This window comes from Pipistrellus kuhlii, unplaced genomic scaffold (assembly GCF_014108245.1).
Source record: "Pipistrellus kuhlii isolate mPipKuh1 unplaced genomic scaffold, mPipKuh1.p scaffold_m20_p_9, whole genome shotgun sequence".
NCBI lineage: Eukaryota > Metazoa > Chordata > Mammalia > Chiroptera > Vespertilionidae > Pipistrellus > Pipistrellus kuhlii.
In genome coordinates, this window is record NW_023425595.1 from 25,956,271 (window position 1) to 25,976,566 (window position 20,296).

General features: G+C 49.8%; 1 protein-coding gene across 10 annotated transcripts in view; it reads right to left on the reverse strand.

The window, feature by feature from the left end:
- MICAL2 (microtubule associated monooxygenase, calponin and LIM domain containing 2) overlaps positions 1-17,077 on the reverse strand; it is a 195,337-nt gene extending 178,260 nt beyond the window's left edge. For 3 of the 10 annotated variants that reach the window (XM_045577658.1, XM_036427856.2, XM_045577656.1), the window contains exon 1: positions 16,887-17,072. The gene's annotated coding sequence lies outside the window, so the exon portion shown is untranslated. Of the gene's footprint in view, positions 1-16,886 lie in introns of all 10 variants that reach the window. The other 7 variants (XR_006740833.1, XM_045577657.1, XM_045577654.1 and 4 more) reach the window with 5 other exon arrangements.
- Positions 17,078-20,296: the final 3,219 nt, after the last annotated feature.

The window sequence follows — 20,296 nt, forward strand, 5'->3', positions numbered from 1 at the left end:
CTCAATCTATGCTTCTCAATGAACTGCCCAAGGTAAACAAGCCGCCTTCCTAAGCAGGTCACTTCCTCAATTAGAGGCACCGGAACTGGCTTCTCCCAATTCCCTGAATTTTTCCTTCAGGCCCTGCTCTGACCTCGGTTATCGGTTATCGGCAAACCCAGTCATGGGCTTGTGTTGTCAAAGGGTGTCAGACCCATTCTAAGGGCACTCCCTGTGCTGAGCAGGTGAGTATGACTGGGAGAGGAAGGATCTGTCAGGTCCCACAGGTCTGGAGAAGAAAAGTACACAGTTCCAGGCAAACCCATACGTTCAGTGTTTCAATTTCCTTAAATACCGGAGTTCAACAGAGGGGAAGAAACCAGGGTGTAAGTTTTAGGTGCACCAGCGCACAGTAAGTTGAGATTATCACCGAAGGTTGAGAAACCTCAAGTTACTTCTGAGCTCAGAGAGGTGAACCAGGGAGGAGGGAGGAGGCCTGTTCACTGCAGACCCTTTCTGGGTGCGGCCATGCAGCCACCAAAGGAGGGTCTCCTGTGTCCGCTGCAAGATGAGGAGGCTGCGCCTAGCCCTGTGCCTGGGAACTGAGGTCCCTGTGGTGGCAGGAGGCAGTGAGTCCTACTCCTTCCACAGTTTGACAGTCCGGACTCCCAGATTATCTTTGCTTTTTAAATTTTTGAACAGGAAAACAAATTCACATGGTTCAAAAATCAGAAAGCACAGAAGTACATAGGAAATCTGTCCCCCTTCTTGGCCCCATCTCCCTAATTGGTCCCAACTCTGAAACAGGCAACCACTAGTATTAGTTGCTGTGTCTTTCCCTGATGATGTTTATGTATACACATGCAAATATAATACGGATTCTTTTCTTTACGCATTTCTCGGTGACCTGCTTTTATCCTCTAAAAAAAAAAAAAAAAAATGGACTTGGGTCCTACCTGTTGTAGCTGGGCAGATAGAGCATCACCTGGCACCAAAGGGCCATGGGTTCAATTCCTGGTCAAGAGCACATACCCCCAGCCCTGGCCAGTGTGGTTCAGCTGGCTGAGCGTCGTCCCATGCACCAAAAGGTCAATGGTTCGATGCCTGGTCAGAGCATAAGCCCAGGGTGCTTACAGGAGGCAACTGATTGATATTTCTCTCTCACATAAACATTACTTTCTCCCTCTCCCTGCCTTTCTCTCTAAAATCAATTAAAAAAAATTTTTTTTTTAACTAAAAAAATAAAGAATTGGACTTCAAATAGAGAGAAACAGAGTGCCTACATAACAAAAAAGATGTTTGTCTGTGTGGCAAGCTCATGATTCAAAGACAAGGGAATAATTCTGGAGAACACATGTGTAAAGAGAGAACTGAGGTGCAAAGGTCCAGCCACCATGGACACCACGGGCCTGCTGCTGGTCCAGACCCCAGGCCGATCAGAGAAGAGCTCTGGTGGTTGGGGATGGGGCTGAGGGGCATCACCCCCCCTGACAGCGGTGGAAGCCCAGGAGCTGAAAGCTCCACCCGGCCTCGCTGAGCATTGCATCTTCCAGAAGACAGAGGAAGCGTCCCTAGAAACGGAACAACTAACCTAATTCCCATGGCTATGGGTTATGGCCGATGGGTGACCGAGAGACACAGAAACTGTGGAGGACAAGCAATCATTTCCTCTGAAGTTTGTGAGATCAAAGAAGGGGAAGTGGGTGCCTGAGGCTCTAAGAAAACAGACTCAGATGGCTGGGGGAATAGAAGGGCTCTGGGACCTGACACTGAGAAAATAAATGATTCAGACTCTGAAATGCAATTCTAGTTATACACTTGGGAGGGGGAAGAAGGAGGGAGGAACAGGGGGATGGGATGGAAAGGCAGGAGGAGGAAGAGCAGGAGAAGAAGGGGACGGAGAGGGAAGTTCAGAAGTGGGCAACTGACTGCAATGATTGAAAGTTGGACTCAGGGGCAAACTGACTAGATTCTAATTCACCCTTTCCTCTTTCCAGCTATGAAATTTTGAGCAAGTCAATTAAACCCTCTGAGCCTTAATTCCCTCATCGGTAAGTGGGAATAATGACAATATCCACCTCATGGGGTTGGCTCAAGGATGAAATGAGTTCACGTTTGCAAAGCCCTTACCCCAGTCTTGGCTCACGTAACTGCTCTTAGGTGGTACAGAATAGGAGCCATGTGGTTGCACAGAAACGCCTTGTTAGAAAGCAGTCTCATCCCAGGAGAAGGATGCACAGCCAAGGAGGCCGAGACATCAGCAGGGCCCGCCCCAGAGTGTCCCCCAGAGGAGGCAAGCCCCGGATGCTGAGGCTGCACCACAGGCCCCAGGGGGAGGAAGGTTTGGGGGGAGGGGTTGTCTTGAGCCAAGTGGTCTAGAGGCATAAAGGGTGCTGGGAAATTGGGTCTCGGCTCCCACTCTGGGTGCATGGTGGCCTTTGTCAAAAAAAAGCTATGCTTTTCAAAAACTGTTAAATTGATTGGGGTGACATTGGTTAAAAAAAGAGAGAGAGAGCTATTCTTAGACTGACAAGTAAAGATCCAATACTGAGATGAGAACGGAAGCTGGAAGCTGAGATGGAGGAGGGGCTTGGTTTTTATAAAGGGATATTTATTTATTTATTAAATATATTTTATTGATTTTTTACAGAGAGGAAGGGAGAGGGAAGAGTTAAAAACATTGACGAAGAGAGAAACGTCCATCAGCTGCCTCTTGCATACCCCCCACTGGGGATGTGCCTGCAACCAAGGTACATGCCCCGACCAGAACCGAACCTGGGAGCCCTGAGTCCACAGGCCAATGCTCTATCCACTGAGCCAAACCGGTCAGGGCTATAAAGAATATTTAGATACTTTCAGTGACCAGGTTTCCTTGATAAGGGCGAAAGAAACCTGCAGGTGCGACTGAACTGCCTACCGAGTCCCCGTGGGGCAGCAGGGGCACCCAGAAGCAGCCGTGGAGCCTCTGGGAACAGAGCATGTGAGATCAAGGATAGGATCGTTCTGTGATAGGATGCTTGGTGATCCGTGGAGAACTGGCACATCTAGATTCAAGAAGGCATCTGGTCACAGGTCAGAAAAGCAAAAGGACAGAGACTTAGGCAAGGGATCTACCTTTCCCAAAGTAAGATCAGAGCTCATGGCACCTGAGGGGAGGACTGGAGCAGTGTGCCAGAGGCCTCCCTCCCGATAAGCATTTTATCAGTGACTCGGGAGATGCTATGGAAGGCACACAAATAGGATCCTGAAAGAGCTCAACAGAATAAGTTGCCCTGAAGTGAACAACCTGACATTCAACAGGAACGGTTGTTCTGAATCAGGTGTGAACAAAACAGAGGCTCTGCCTTTAAATTATAAAGCCATACACAATTTAGGCCAGGGGAGAAGCAGCTTACCAACAACACCACATGTCAAATAATGTCAGCAAAAATGCATTAAGAGAATGACCTAAAGGAGGGAGGTGACAGCTTCCTTCCAATGCTGTGGTCACACCACAAATACCATATAGGGCCTGGGTATTGCCCTCACTGTATTAGAATATGAACAAACTGGAGTTTGTTCAGAGGAGAACCAAGGAAAGGTCAAAAGCCCTATGAGAGCCTACATCATAGGCGGTTAATCTGAAAGAAGACTCAAGAGAGAACAAAAGGGCTGTCTTTAAATATTATGTTTCACTAATTAGAAGATGCAACTTTTTTCAGTGATAAAACGTCTGAAAGCAGAATGTATCGTATAATCCCCCCCGCCTCCCCACCTCGAGCAATCCCCCAGGGCCCGGATGCAGCTGTGGTGCAGTTGTCATTGCCTCATTTCCATTGTCGTGTGGAAATCTGACTGTTGACAAATCTAGACAACTGCCACCTTCCCCACTTCAGGATCATTTCAGGAAGAAATGTGAGTCCTGGTTGCTAACTATAAACCTTCCTTAGATACCTCCTGATAAAAGTGAAGAAAGCATCACCACCAAAACTTACAGAATGAGCAGAAGTTAGAAAAAACTCCAGAGACAACAGAGATTAAGAAAGACATCACTACTTTACCAGAATATAAGAATGTATACAAAAACCACATGGGTGTCTCTGAGTCAAAAAGTAAGTGGGTTCTGAAAGTGAAAAAGTTTTAGAAATGCCGTAACCCAGTGGTCGGCAAACTCATTAGCCAACAGAGCCAAATATCAACAGTACAACAATCGAAATTTCTTTTGAGAGGCAAAATTTTTAAACTTAAACTATATAGGTAGGTACATTGTTATTAACTTAATTAGGGCACGTGGTATTTTGTGGAAGAGACACACTCAAGGGGTCAAAGAGCTGCATGTGGCTCACAAGCTGCAGTTTGTCGACCACTGCCGTAACCAATTTATTTTCCTTTTTATGTACGTGCAAGAGTGATATGGAATGAAAGCATAGGTCTAAGCTCTAAAAGAACACTTTCAGTAAATACAAAATAAACATGTTAAGTGATAACAAGGCATGGTTGCACAGTTGAATTGGAAGCACTTTTTCTTTCTTATGAATAAAATAATAGTACATCTTCTAATTGATAGTATCATAGATTTGATTCTTAAAAACAATGTCCAAAGAGCTGTCGTGTGGAGGAGAAATTAGTGGTTTCGAGGAGCAAACACTGGAACCAAATGCCAGAAGCCACAGGGAGCCATCAGGGAGGTGACAGGAGGAGCCGTCCAAAGATGGAAGGGTCACCCCAGCACGTGCAAGCCCAGGTCGGCACGGCCCAGCTGCTCCAAGGTCTGACTGAGGGGACCTCTCATGAAGAGAAAGGCATCGTGTTTTCTTGGTGCTTTAACTGAGACATTCTCTTAAAAGTCATTAGTAAGGGTAAGAGCCATTTAGGGAACATTGCCCAATGGGAGCCTGAGAGGAACCCTGCCCACATCTGTGCTCTGAGCCTCCTGTGGGCCCATTCGGAAAGGGCCAGAGAGGAAGAGGCCACCTATGTGCCAGGCACCATCAGGGGTGCTATGCGCCCCATCTAATCCTCACTGACACCCTGTAAGATAAACTCGAGGCCAACAGAACAGAAACTCGAGACTTAGAGAAAAGAAGCGGCTTGCCCAAGCTTTGCTAGCGGCTCTGAACCAAAATGGGCTTCAAATACAAGAAACTGCAGAAGTCTTGACTGGCAGAACGAATGGAGTGCTCACTTGATCAATCCCTCAATGAACTAACTTGGTCTCATTTTAGTAGAACTGATGCTAGGAGAACAAAGACGAAAGCTGTTACAGTACGCGCCCCCCCTCCCCCCCATCAGCAGCTCCCACAGGCACTCAACCCGTGACATGCACTGCTTGCAGGAGCGATTTATCCCATCACAGAAAGCAAGGGTGTTTCTGAGACATCTATGGCAGAGAACAGGTGCCCGCAGCCCTGCTCAAATATCAGAGCCGCAAGCGTACCAGGTTGCCATGCCTCCCACCTGCCAGGTTCACACTTGGTGCAGGCGGAAGCCGAGCTCAGCTTTTGCTCCCTCCCCAGGGCCAGGGTGCCACAGGGCTGGGGAAAATGCTGGGAGACAGATACCCGCTTGACCCCCGCAATGTGTTCCAGCTGCCTGGTGATATCAAGTCCAGCCTGGGTCCACTGGTAAGATCAAGCTTCCTCCTTCTGGGGAAGCAAACTCAAAGCGTGCACCAGAGACCCACGGCAGGACCCACCTGCAGGAGATATTGGGTACTTATGAGACCACAGAAGGGAGAATCCGTCATTTCAGATCATGGCCCACAATGCTTGGAGCATCCGATGCCTGGAGAGCAGATTCTGACAAAGGAGGAGGGAGGCCCTGGATTCCTGTTCCATCCTAGCTTTGGTGGGTGTCTCACTCACATGCAGGCAGGTAACTCCAGCTCTTGATCCATGGATACCCACCCCCACAGGGGCTCAGCACCTGACTCCCTATTCATTCCCCTCAAACTGACCTTGAGGAAGGGCAATGATCATCGAGGAAGGCTTATCCTGCAGGAAGATGATGGGAGGCGGGGCAGTAACCATTTTCTATAGCGGACAGAGTTGCCAGAGCTCAGAGCAGGCCCCTTTAGTGGCACAGAAAGTGACAGATGTCCCATATTCTAAGACCCAAACTGAGGAGTTCCAGATGGTCTGCTCTCCTTCTAAACTGAAATACAGAACTGCCCCTTTGGACCCTCTTCATACAGAGGGCTGCAGGCAAAACCAGCACACAGATGAGGCCTTATGGGGACCCAGCCTTACCTGACCCCCATGCCCCAGCCCCCATTCCCCACGCCCTCCTTGGTCCTGATAAACAGATGCTGTCTGGTCAGTGTACACATCCAAAGCATGGAGGGCAGTGCAGACCTCCTGACAGATCCCTCATCCTGACTCCCCCACAAGCTGGTCTGCCTGAAGGACAGCTCTGACCATCCCTCTCCAATGACTGCCCACTGCCTGCTGGGGTAGGGCCATGTGCCCGCCCAGCATTCGGGGCTAGCCTGATTCCAGCCTCAGCTCCCACGGGTTCCCTAGGCAGACTCATGTTTTCACCATGTGGCACCCTGAACCCACCTCACTTTCCCACGTCTCTTTGTGCTGTACCTCTGCCCATCTCTGCCTATGGAGGTCCTTCCATCTTCTAGGGCCTGGCAAAGCCACAAACAAGTCCCAGCTTAGAGGGCACAGCCCTCTTAGCATAATTAAGCTTGACCTTATAGCCACTCCCTACACATTTCAATAACCAAGTACCACCTCCTCCAGGAAGTCTCCCCTGATTCCCCACGCTATGCAACTCTCCAAAGCACAATGCATACTCTGCCTTGATGTGCAGGCATCAGTGAGCTCGTCTAATGCACCTCCCTCTATGAGTTAGATGAACTCTGTTCCTGCCATTCATCACAATGCCCCCAGCATGGACATTGTGCATTGTGAGCTACGGAACCTTGGCCATGGTACTCCATGCCTGCCCTGACAACACCCTATTTACAAGTTTTTCTATGCCCTCCTTCACCTATTCCCAGATAACTCATCCCCCATTCTCTCAAGGCTCAGCTCTCGGCTGACAGACAAAAAGAGATACACTAATATCTATTGTCCTTCCTAGTTAAAGTATATATAAATGGCTAAAAACAAAGATAGGAATTTCAGGCCCCAAGGCTCTAGGGATGGTAGTTTTGATAAGGAAAGACCTTGCACCAAATGTTTGTATAAACCAGTGCTACAAGCGTATACACCTAAATTCAAAGAATGGGAGAGCAGTTAGAAAGGGGTTTAGGGGGTGAGGCTCTGTCCTTCAGAACCACAGGCAGAGCAGCTAGAGACAGATCCCAGGATCATGGCAGGGCAGAAAAGATAGATGGAGAAAAGACCTGACTGAGACCTGGCTGGGTGACTTTGAACAAGGATCTGCTCCTCCCAGGCCTCTGCTCAATATCAAGAACCCCCTGAGCCTCAGTTTCCCTGTAGGTACAACAAGATGCAGGAGTGAGATCTGGAGGAACCCAGAGGCCCCTTCCAATCTGACATTAAGATTCTGTGGCTCATGGCCCCGCCTGTTCCTCACTCCCAGGAGGTCAGCACGTTTGAAACTACCCCTGTTCCACTCCCTCCTTACCCAGAGCCTCCCTGAGTCCAAAGGGAAAGGAACCGCTAAGGATCTCCCGGCCAATCAGCAGGCAGCAGGCAGGGTAGGGGAAGGTGTGGGTTTCTATGGACACAGAAATGCTCCTCTCATTCACACCATCTGTCCCAGCCCAGAAAAAGACAGAGTCGGCTGGTTGCCTTTGCTTCTCTGACCTACCTTTTTAAGAGATTACAACCGCCTGCCAAATGTAAGTGCTGCCCTAAAATCAGGACATATAAGGTCTCTCTGCCGGATTTGAAGGGCTTCAGAACGGTCGAGAGCAAGAATGGTGAAGAATGGAACTCGGGGAAGCAATCTTAGCTGTATTGTGTGGCCATGCAAAAAAAAAAAAAAGGTTTTTAGAAACCGCTCCTCTCTTCTCTCATGCTGAAGATAAAGATGAATTTTCAGCAATAAACAGACATCTGCGAGGAGCTTCTGAAGAGATTACAACATAAACACCCCAGAGACGGCTTATAAACAGCCGGGAGTCCTCCCCAAGTGGCCACAGCATCCGGCTCACCCTCACCCGTGCGGCTGGGGGATGGGAGGGCAGAGGGATAGAGCAGGAGGCGGTATGGAGAGGTTGGGGAGGATGGAGGCTGGGCTCCCCACAAGCAGGAGGAGGTGGTGGGGAGGAGTTAACGTGGTAGAAAATGGAAGACTGGCTGCCTTCTGCGAGGGAGTAAAGCTCAGGGACCCACTGAAAGGACTTCCGGGAAGTCATCCAGAGGATCCCACGCCAATGCCATTCATTCTGAAAATGGGTCACTCTTCAGACGTAGGGAAAGACAAAACAAAAAGCACGGATGTTCCAGAGTTCCTACATAAACTGGGCACTTCACACATATTTTCACTTCATCTCTACCCTTGAGATCAGTGTAAATACCTCTGTTTTGCAGACTAAAATACTAGGGTTTGCTGACTGGCCCAAGGCAACATGGCTTGGATGTGAACCCAGGGCTCTCTCGGCACATTTGTTTGTTTGCTTCTGCCTCGGTCATGTGCATCCAGAACATTCCTCTGAGGTTTATTCTCAGACACAGACTCTCTACCCACAGATCTAACACAAGGATATTCCTCAAGGGGAGGGGTGACTAAGTAGGGTGAGGACTGAGCTTTGGCCAATTCATGCAAATGCTGAGTCTCAGCAGCCCTAAAATCAGGACATATAAGGGCCCTGTTGTGTCACATCCAGGTTGCTCCCCAAGAGGCCTGAAGAGGCACAAAGGGTAACGCAGGTACAAAGACATGTCTCAACTCAGTCTGGAAAGACCCTCAGGAGAATGGGACACCAGATGCCACTAAGGAAGAGTACTGAGGGCTGGAGGACATGGGAAGAAAAAAAGACTTATTTTTCATTGAAATTCCCTTTGTTCTTGGGGACTTTTTTATATGCATCAATGTATTGAGTGTGGGGGTGAATACCATGTGTCTATGCAGGTGTGCATGTGTGAGTACTATGCATATGTGCAAGTGTGTGGGGTGAGTATCATGCATCTATATAGATGAGTGTGGGTGAGTAATATGCATCTATGCAATTGTGGTTGCAGGAGCCCCCCAGGACATTCCCTGAGGAAAGAGAATGACTGCTCTCCCTGAGGGTCTGGAAAGAGGCCTTCCAGACTCCCTGTTTATTCCTCTCTTCTGTTTTCCCTTTCATCTTGCTGTCAGATTCCTCCCTCCTCCAAGCAGGGAGCTCCTGACTCTTATCACCTTCAGATCAAGTTGTGCAAAAGCCCAGCTGTCCTGATACTGGAATGTCAGCACCCTGACTTCATAGCAACCATGAACTCTACACACCATACCTCAGCCCCTCATTCCGCTTCCCTGGAGACAACAGCTGTCCAACAGAGTGCTCCTGGCAGACCCTGCACCCACTCTGCTCCAGGGAGCAACTCTCCTTAGTGACCAAATGCCCCAACTACATTTTCTTTAGGCATTTCATCTAGTGCTACACCTCATCTTCCTGGCCCCAGGCGCAAGGTTAATCCCTGAAATCCTACAAATCTTTATCAGATATAGTCAGAACTCAAATAAGTAGCCCAGGCCAGTCATTCAGAGTCATGAGAGCAAAAAGGTTGCTGCCATATCTTAACACATGGACACCACATGGCAAGGCCAGAACAGGATGTCCTTAGACTCCCACTCTTGCCTCCTAGGCCTCTGGACTAGGTGTGTCAGGAGCTCAGGCCTGCAAACGTTCTACAGGCCTGCTGCTGTGGCAGCTTGGGAACCAGGAGCCATTGTCCAGCTCCTTGCCACCCTCCTCCTGCAGCCAGCTGAACGGGCATCCCCGACTGTCCAAGATGGAGCAAAACCTAAGTCCCAACCCAGCAGGAGACAAAGCTCTGTTCTTGGGCCTGCCTTTACCTCTGGAGTCCCCAGAGAGAAATTTGGAAAATGCAAATGCTGGACAGCCCTTGGGAGGAGAGGATTTAGGGTGGGGAATTACCCTGGCTCTCAGAGAAGAGAAACACAAGTGCAAATAAAGAGCACACTAAAAGCCCTGGCTAGGAAGCTGAATTGGTTAGAGCACATGAGTCAAACACAAGGCCCATGGGCCAAATCCGTCCCGCCAGGCCTTGCAATGTGGCCCGCACCGCGCTGTCATCACTGCACTCCGCTGCGTTTCCATCACAATGACAGTTTATGACTGTTCAGTAAACCACTCGGCCCGCGATTTAGGCTGGATTTTAGATTTTGGCCCCTTCTCTGATTGAGTTCGACACCCCTAGGTTAGAGCATCATCCTGATATGTCAAGGTTGCAGGTTCCATGCCAGGTCAGGGCACATACAAGAATCAACCAATGAATGAATAAATAAGTGGTACAACAAATTGATATATATTTCTCTCTCTCTCTCTCTCTCTCTCTCTCTCTCTCTCTCTCTCTCTCACACACACACACACACACACACACACACACATCAGTAAATAAATAAATAATTTTAAAGGAACACACTAAAAATTCCAACTCTAAGAACATTAGCAGCATCCACACGCACCACTCAGTCAGCTGCCATGGAGATAGATAGGCAGGTTTTTTGGAGATGAGCTGTGGTAATATTGAGAGGCATGGATGGGTACAGAGCAGTTGCAATTAAGAAATGATACCATACCTGATATCTACCAAAGGCTCTTCATTTAGGGCACAGGGATAGACGCTTCCTCAACAGCTGACAGAAAAAGGAAACGTCTCAAACATCAGATTCCACGGTGATGCAATGAGGTCTGTTTGTGACCAGAGGGCCCACGCCCCCTATCACCCCCGCCAGCTCTGAGTGTCTGAGACCAGATGGTCCGTGCTTTAGAAAGGAGGAGCCTTATCAGCACAGCGCAGCCATGTTTTCTACCTCTGGGGAGGACACAGGGAGGAAAACAAAAAATGGTGAGGGGGAGGGATCAGAGCCCCCCAAAGTGAGGTGACCAGGCTCATTGCCTCTCAGGCACTTTCCCAAGAGGACAGAGGTGGGGGTCATCAGAGCCTGAAGCTCGGTCCTGCCAGCCTTGTCTTAACACAGCATGTCATACTGTCTTCCTCTGAATCTCAGCCTCTCTCAATAAAAAAAGAAATCAGAACCAGGAGCCTGTGAGAACAATTTCATGTTGGGGAAATAACATGTAATCCTTGGGAAGAAAAGGGAGGAAGTAGAATGGGAGAGAGGGCGAGGCTACACGGGTATCTTAGCTTCCCATCTCCTATGCTCCAGCTTTGTTTACTTCCTAACTTTTAAGAAGGCCAGCAATGTTCTTCAAAATAATATCATAAAATAAAGTAAATATCAAAGTCCAATGGCTCTGTGACCTCATCCACAAGTATAAGTTGTGCCAAAAGCATGTATAATTTTGTCTACCCATCCAAATCAGTTGAAGGAAGGTCTTTTTTTTTTTTAAAGAAAAAAAAAACACACAAGTATTTGGGTTTTCCATTAGAAAAATAAAATACTTTTATTATAAAAATTTTGGAAAAGTACTGGAGAAGCAAAAGATAAAGGGGGAAGGGGGAGATCAATTCTAGCCTTGCCATCCAGAAAGACAAAACATTTTGTTCTATTTCAGCCCAGTGGAAAAGACTGTCTCCTATTGAGAAAAATGATAAAGAGGAAGAGGGGGAGGAGGAGGAAGAGAAAAAGAAAAGGCAGCTCCTCATTTGAGGGTTATCTACCAAGACAGGTCCTGGCGGGTGGGTCAGGGTGGGTCAGAGGAGGTCCATCTGGGTGCCCAGCACCTGGAGGGGTGGAACCCAGGGAATCAGGTGTGAAGCTCATTATCAAGGGGAGGAACCACACCTTTCTCTCCCCTCTTGAGCCTCTGGTCCCCTCCATTAGAAGTCAAACAAGAGTGCCAGCAGTGGTACTATCACTTCATCTCAAATTCTGGCCACACACTGAAGGGTCACGCGTTTATTTTCTGTCATGACCTGCTGGTTGCAGGTCAGAATGATTTGAGAAAGGCTGCCCAATGCACCCAGGTGTGCGGCAGGTGAGAGAGGGCTCCTGAAGGCACCAGAGAAGGAGTGCCATCCAGAGAGAGGACAGGAAGAGAAGTGGACAGCCTTCTCCTTGCAGTCCAGATGCCAAGGGTCTGGGTCATGTCGCAGTAATCCGTGTGGCTGAGTAAGCCGGGATTCATAGCTCGGGCAGAAATGACCTCATTGCTGATCAGGGCACAAATGAGGCTGTTCCCCACCACAAACCAGAAAAGCTCGGGTGAGCACAGCAAATAATTTTATTGTTTCAGGATGTTTACAGACTGATATATGCTGAGGAAAGTCCACACACAAGCCAACTCATCTTTAAAAAATAAATTTAAAAAAATTCTCATCTAAACACAAGCACAGGCAGCCACACAAAACCATGATGAAGTTCATTCATTCAAAACACACTTCCTGAGTGGCCTGGACACAGTTGGGCAGATAGATGCTCAGGGAGCCTCTGCCCCATTCAGACAGGGTGCTGGACCCACATGGCAGAAAAGCCAACTCCACTCGCAAGAGGTTCACTGCCCAGTGGGGGAGACGGACACTTAAAACAAAGACTAACGGCTGGCTGAAAGGGGGGGGGGGTAAGGAGGAGTGGGTGCTGCTCCAGGCTAAAATAGGCACAAGGGGACTAACAACCAAAGGCAGCACAGATTTTGTCTGGATCCTGACTTAAACAAGCAAGGAAAGCTGAGTATGGACAGGTGAGACCAAAGAATCACCGCTCATCCTATTACATGCAATAGTGACAAGATGGTATGAAAGAGGTTGTTCTTTCTAAAATAGATATATACTAGATTACTTAGGGGCAAAATGATGTGATATCAAAGATTTGTTGTAAAATACCTCAGGAAGAAAGAACAGGGGGGAGAAAAAAAGAAGAGGAATGGGGAGGAGAGGGAGAGAAGGGGTATGGGGGGAGGGCAGGGTGCCAGCTTGGCATAATCTTGAAATCTCAATGACTGTTGAAGCTGAGTAATGTTTATATGGGGCTCCTTGTACTATTCTCTCCATTTTTCTGTTTGAAAATATGCATAACATCTTTAAGTAGAGGACTGCAATACATCATGGTGGATATCCTAATAAAGACAGGCATAAACACTGAGGGAATATGGAGCAAAGAGGATTTGTAAGAAAATAAAGCTGCCAAGTGTTTGGATATCTTTAATGACACATTCACAAATAATTGCAGCAGGTCCTTGAATAATGTCATTTCATTAAAAGTTGGTTCTTTATAATGTTGATGGAATGACTGAGAAACTTAACTGTCGCTTTTATCAATTAGTCTATGGTAAGTTGGTTTCATAATATATCATTTCACTTAAAGTCGAAGAACTCATCAACAGTGTAAAGTGAGGCCCTAGCTGGTTTTGCTCAGTGGATAGAGCATCAGCTTGTGGACTGAGGGGGTGTCAGGTTGAGTCCGATCAGGGACAAATGATCTGTTTGCGCCCCAGTGTGTGGCATGCAGCAGGCAGCCAATCAATGATTCACTCTCATCATTGATATTTCTCTCTCTCTCTCCCTCTCCCTTCCTCTCTGAAATCAATAAGGAAATATATATGTATAAAATGTAAGGTGACAATATAAGGTGGGAAACAGTAAGCACAGCTGGGGAGCTGTACTCATCAAACCTCCAAGTTCAGAGGACGGCCACAAAGTGTTCCTGCTTCCCTTGGTGTTTAATTCACCACACAGACCTCTCTCAAGCAGACAAGGCCAGAATCCTAGCCTGGTTGCTCACTAGCTTGTGCGATAGGAGCAAGTTTTTAACCTTTCTGAGTCTCCGTTTCCTCATCTGCAAAATGAAAATAATCCTACTTACTTCTTCAAAGGGCTAATGTGGGGAATCTAATGATATAAAGAACAAAAAGTCCCAGCACAATGAACTGTATTTCATTTCTCGACTCTCTGAACACCAGTGATCCTTAGCTTGGGGAGGACTTCAAAGATTAGCAATGTTCAGTTCAAACCTTCTTGCACCCATACCCTCTCTCCAGGGTCAAGTCTCTCTGTCAAGATGGCAGGGCCTCTACCCTTCAGTGGCAGGGAGTAAAAGGGCCAGGCCATGGCTGGGAGGCTCACCCAGATGTGGTGGAGAGAATAGACACAAGCCAATCCTAGGCAGAGAGGGATTGCGTGTACCAGTTCCTCTGCTTCTTACAGCTGCAAGGAATGGGTTTCCAATGACCAGAGCTACAACCAGCCTTGGTCCTTAAGCTGATTTATGCTAAAGTGTAACTGTTTGGGTTATTAACATAGCCAGGTGATTTAAAAAGTACAGCAAAGGGAAGATAGTCAAATAATTTTGTAATAGCTATGTATGGTGTCAGGTAGGTACTAGACTTGGGGTGATCATTCTAAAATGTATGTCTAATCTCTATGCTGTACACCTGAAACTAATATAATATTGTATGGCAACTGTAATCAAAAATTTAAAAAAGACTTTCATGCCCTAGCCAGTTTGCCTCAATGGATAGAGCATTGGCCTGTAGACTAAAGAGTCCCAGGTTTGATTCTGGCCAAAGTCACATGATTGGGTTGTGGGTTCAATCCCCAGTAGGGGGCGTGCAGGAGGCAGCCAATGAATGATTCTCTCTCATCATTGATGTTTCTATCTCATTCTCCCTCTTCCTCTCTAAAAGCAATAAAAATATATTTAAAAATAAAAAATAAACAGCCTTTCACAAGGTTGCCACCCCTAACACATACATACACACACACACACACACACACACACACACACACAAACATACATACATACACACTTAGTTTCAGGCCTCTCCCTGGAGATATAAATAAATGTGTAACTGGTTGGTAGTAAGCTAGTCATGACTTTCTTTTAGAAGAGAGAGATAAGCCGAAAGCCAGAGCCCTAGTCCTAAAGAAGGAAGGAGATAGAAATAAAAAGTGATGTCATTTTTTATGAAGGTATGCTCAGATTGTAACTCTCAATCACTTTATAATCATAATTGGTATACTTCAACGCCTCCCCCCCAAAAAAACACACACACTAAAAAAAAAACAAAAAAAAAAAAACACAACCCTGAAATCAGTCCTAAGGTAGAGGTTATTTCAGCTAACAAACACAATTAGACCATCCCAGAAGCCAACTCTCAGAGGTGAGACCCGTCCATAGCATAGGCAAGCTTTGCCCTCAAAAAGCTCCAAACACCAGCCAATCCCTTCCCATCACATGACAAACACCAGCCTTCGCCTTGATTGGAGGACAGGGTGGGCAAAGGGACCCGCAGGCTGAACAATCTGGGCTAACCTGAGTCTGGCCAAGTGCTTTACCAAGAAGCACTCCCTGAATCGTTTCGGAGGCCAGGAGCCCCCATCCGCACACAGCAGGGCCATGATCATGCCACGGGACACCCACCTTCCACAGCCACGGGGCAACAAGAAGAGCACCGGCCTTGGCTCTGGCAAAGCTAAGCTGGGTCTGAATCCTGGCTCGGCCACTTTCTGTGTGACCCTGGGCACTCACCCTACCTGCGGCTATTTCCCATCTCTAAAGCGAGGAAGGTAAAACTCTGGGAGCGTAATCACGAAATTGAATGCACAAGTACCACAGGGCAGGACCTGTCTCCCAGCCAGGACTTAATAAACCTTTCTTCTCTCTGCCTGAAGGTCAATTTTTGCTGCAGTTAGTCTCCAGAGCATCAGGTGAGCTGCCCTGAAGAACTGAGGTCCACTTGTTGGGAAGGGGACAGGAGCAGAGCTGGTGCAGGTGCCAGGACACCTTCCCCGATCCCCCCACCCCCAACCTTACCCCCACCAGTCCCCTGCAGACATCCGAGGGCCAACAGGGGGCCGATTAGTGACTTCACCCCTCAACCGAACCACGGAGGACTCTAGTGATCAGGCAAGACTGACAGCAAGAGGGTCCACGTGCAGCCCAAGGGCCCTTACAGAGCCTAAGGAACACACCTCCAAACAAAAGCTTGTTGGCTTTCCCGAACCCAGGCTTCAGAATAAACAATGCGGACGGGAGGCGCACATTTACTCTGGTTTCAACACGCCTCTTCCCCATCCAGCAAAAAAGCCCTTCCCAGCTTGGCCTCGGCGGTGAGGTGAGCCCAGGATATATTATAGTTAACCCCACGGACTCCAGCCTAGACACCAGGTCAGCGGCGGCGGCGGGGGCTGCGGGCAGGACCCTGCGTTTCCCCAAGGCCAAGGCCATTCGGGCAGGCCAGGTGGGCGCCGCGGACGCCGGCAGGGGTCCCCCTGGGCCTGGGCTGGGCGAGGGCTGCTGGGGTCCACAGCATGCCGGCCCCCAGGGCCACACCACGGCCCCAGACCCGGTCCTAGCCCGCAGGCGGCGAGGCCACTGACATTTGGCTCCACTTAACTTCCTGTTGTGGAGGAGGGAGGGGAACACGGCGGGGAGGGAGGGGTGTCAGTGAAAAGCCAGGAGAGAGCGTGAACGGCGCGGAGCCCACATCCTGGGAAGCTAAGTTTGCAGACCATCCTCCGCCCGGCTGGCAGGTCGGCACCGCCGGCGCATTGCGCCCACTCCGCGTGGACGGTTGGGGTTTTTCTAGGCTTAGCGTTGCCGGGTTTGGGTGTCGGCGGGCAGAGGAAGAGGTAGTTCCGGGCACGGTGGGAGGTTTTTTATTTCGTTCTAAGCCGTTCAGCGAGGGCTCGGGGCAGCCCCGGCCTCCCGAGCAGCGCCACCTGCTCGCCGGGTGCCCGGTGGGTCTGAGGCAGGAGATGCTGCCGCCGCACCTGACCCTCCCGGGCGCCGGCTAGGACCCAGAGTCCAGGCTCGGCTGGCACGGTCCCCCACCCCGTGGGGCTCGCCCGCCCGCCGTGCGCCGCCCGCCTTACCCACAGCCTTGCTGGCCACGGAGCCAAGGGCCAGCTCCTGCCTTCGCCTCGGCCTCCTCGGGCGCAGTGGTCAGGACGCGCAGGCCGCCTGCGGAGCTGGGAGCGAGTGAGCGAGACGCCCGGCGCAGGCTTAGCCCGGAGAGCGCCCGCAGTTCAGCGCCTCGCGGCCGGCGGCGCTGGGAGCCGCCCCATCGGCGCTGTGGCCAATGACAAGGCAGCCGGGGGCGCGGCCCCGCCCCCGCCCCCGAGGGCTGCGACCAATGGCAGCGCGGCACGGAGCCCCCGCCCTCGCCCCCCCACCCTGCTCCCCTCCCTACCGTCTCCGCCCCGGCGGGGCCAGCTGTCACCGCGGCAGCTGTGGGCGCACGTGGGCCGCAGCCGGGCGGGTGCTGGGGAGGGGCGGGCGCCCCCATCCGGACCTGCACAGATTGGAGACCCGCGCGGAGGGCCGGTGTGGGCGGGGCGTAGCGATGCTGCGAAATGCAAGCCCAGGTGCTGCTATTCTGCTGTCAAGGGAGGAGTCAAGGGCTGGCCTCGCGCTCCTTAGCCTAGGCAGCTAGCTGGAAAGCAAGCAACAAGGTCCCCTTTTGGAGTTGGTGGACGGCTGCTGTGGGCCTTCTCCTTGCTTTCCTTCTTGGCCCCTCTGGGCTTCAGCGAACGCCCTGCTTGCTAGCTGATAGGCTCTCCCCCTCATTGGACCGCCCTTGCTTAGAATAACGCTGGTGGGAAGCCAGAGGGGGTGCAGTGCAGTCAGACCACCTAAGCTACATAAGAGCCCTCTTTTCTTGGCCGTCAAGTGGCTACCTTAATCTCTGCTCTGCCCCTTTCCGGGTTGCCCATACGTCCACAGCTCCAGGAGCAACATTCACAGGAAGGACAGGGCAGATGGTGTGGGGGTCTGACCATGAGGGGTATAAAGCAGCTTTGCAAACTGTAAATACAGCAGACACCTTGCAGTGATTCAGGAAATGAGAATCCCATGGGTGAAAGTCATGTCTTACTCACCTCTGGGAGTAGGGCTCATCACAGGCTTGGCCAGGGGTAGGCATCAGTAAATGTTCTTGGAACTGAGCTGATGGAGTGGGAAGAAGAACAGGCAGACCTGGGGCAGGAGACGGTACTGTGACTCCAGGCTGCTGGAATTTTCACAGCACAGACCACCCTGTGCGAACACTATGTGCCCCTGCAGGGCAAGTACACACAGAGCAGTTTGCCCCCGTCAAACTTGGTGGCGTATATATATTTTTTTCTATTTCTTACCACATGATTCTACTCCAGGCCTTTTGGGCTCATTTAATCCTGACATTGGGTCTGGAAGGCACTCATTCTTGTCATCCCCTTTTACCGATGTGGAAACTGAGACTGGGCAAAGTAGCTCGTCAAGGGCACATAGTCAATAAGTATCAGAGTCTGGATTTGAGCCAGGAGCTATCTGACTCCACAATGTGCAATTGGGGCTTCTGCAGCCCTGCCCATATGTCTAGAGCACATGTGTCAAACACAAGGCCCGCGGGCCAAATCCGTCCCGCCAGGCCTTGCAATGTGGCCCGCACCGCGCTGTCATCACTGCACTCCGCTGCGTTTCCATCACAATGACAGTTTATGACTGTTCAGTAAACCATTCGGCCCGTGATTTAGGCTGGATTTGAGATTTTGGCCCCTTCTCTGATTGAGTTCGACACCCCTAGTCTAGAGTGCGGGACAGGCCGGGTCTGTCTCTGAAGGAACCACGCTGGGGCCTGCCCTGCCCAAACATCAATGGAGCTCAGGACTGGGCACTGGCAGAGACAGGAGTTAAGATGGGCATGGCCCTCCTTTATTTACAGAGTGATAGAGGAAAGCCAAGACAGAGAGGAGCTTTAGGAAATTGTTACCTTTGCCCCCAGCACAAGGCCTCACCCAACACAAAGCCTCCCGCTTCTGGCCTGGGCCTGAGATAACCATGTTGGCAATGGAAATGCAATCAGCTCATTCATTCATTCATTGCACAAATGCTACTGTGAGCTGGGTGTGGTTCCTATGTTCCTATAAGTTATAATGCAGCTGATAAATAATCAGAAGTAGTACATGGTGCTATGGAGCTAGCTGTATTTTTTTTTTTACTAATTTTACTTTTATAATCCCCATCACCTTGTCTATATAGCACAGCATTCTCCAAATTAAACAAATTAAAGACTACTTTAGGAACACTGTGAGCCAACCAAATTTTGTAGAGATAGCATTGCTCAGCACAGTTCTTATAGCTCAAAAAACTCAAATGTATCAGTGGGTTCCTAGGACCTCTGCCTCTTCCCATCATTCCACTCCCAATATTTTTAACTCAAGGGGCTCAGGTCAGAAAAACCCTTGGTAGGTGGGTCTCAGGGCTGAGAGGTGAGCTTTTCCTTAGAGGTAGGCCAAGCTGGAAGGTGATGGAGATAGGCCTTGGAACCTTTGAGCCGGTGGTCAGAGCCTGTCACCACCACACACAAGCCACCTTGCTGGCCACTTCCCTGTGGGGTGGAGAGGCATGGAGACAGGAGGTCCCAAGGCCCCTCCTCTGAACAAAGCAGTAACCCTGGGCTATCCCACTGGTGGGAGTTTATACAACTGAGATCATGCAAGGTGAGAGCAGACCCTAGAGAAAATACCTTGGCCCCTCACTTAATAGATTAAAGAAATAAAAAAACAACACTAAATGGAACGGGAGGCACTTGTGAGTACCACAGACTACGAGAATGATTTCCAGGTTCCCAACGCCTCTGCCCCACTCTTAGCATCCCAGGCAAACTACGTGTCCTTATGCCATAACTCGGGAGTCTATATTTAATAACAACCTCTTCCTTAGCCCACTCTTCTAGGACAGTGAGCATGTGCTTGTGAAGGTTGTCTGGGAGGGGCAGACGGCCACATTAGCATCAGAGGGAGAGAGAGAAGGAAGGCCCAGATTCATCCCTAAAAATATCTTCATCACAGACGAGAAGCAACAGGCTTTGACGCCACTATGCGCTCCTCCCCAGGAAAAGAACTCTGGAAGAGTGGGGAGGGGTGGGGTTGGGACAGGATCTTTATCCTCACTGGTTACCCACCTCACAATGTTTTTGGAGGGATGCATGGGTGTTGGGCTTGGCTTCCTTTTATTTGCAGGCCAGCACTTTGCTTAAAGGAAGGTAAACATTGAACGAAGCGGATTCTTGCTATGAAGATGTTCTGTAGCGAAGTCAGGGTGCTTCTTGCAGTGTTTGGTTGGCAGGGGAAAGAGTTGCCACCGATGCCTCACTCCCTCCAAGTGCAAAGGGGTCTGTGCCCTGGACCTCTTCCTTACGTGCAGTCATTCCACCAGGAAGGGGTAAAACAGTGAGCGGTTCTCACCAGCTTCCTCCTCAGCTGCTGTCAAAGGGCGCTGGGCTTTGGGAAAGAAGAGAGAGGCT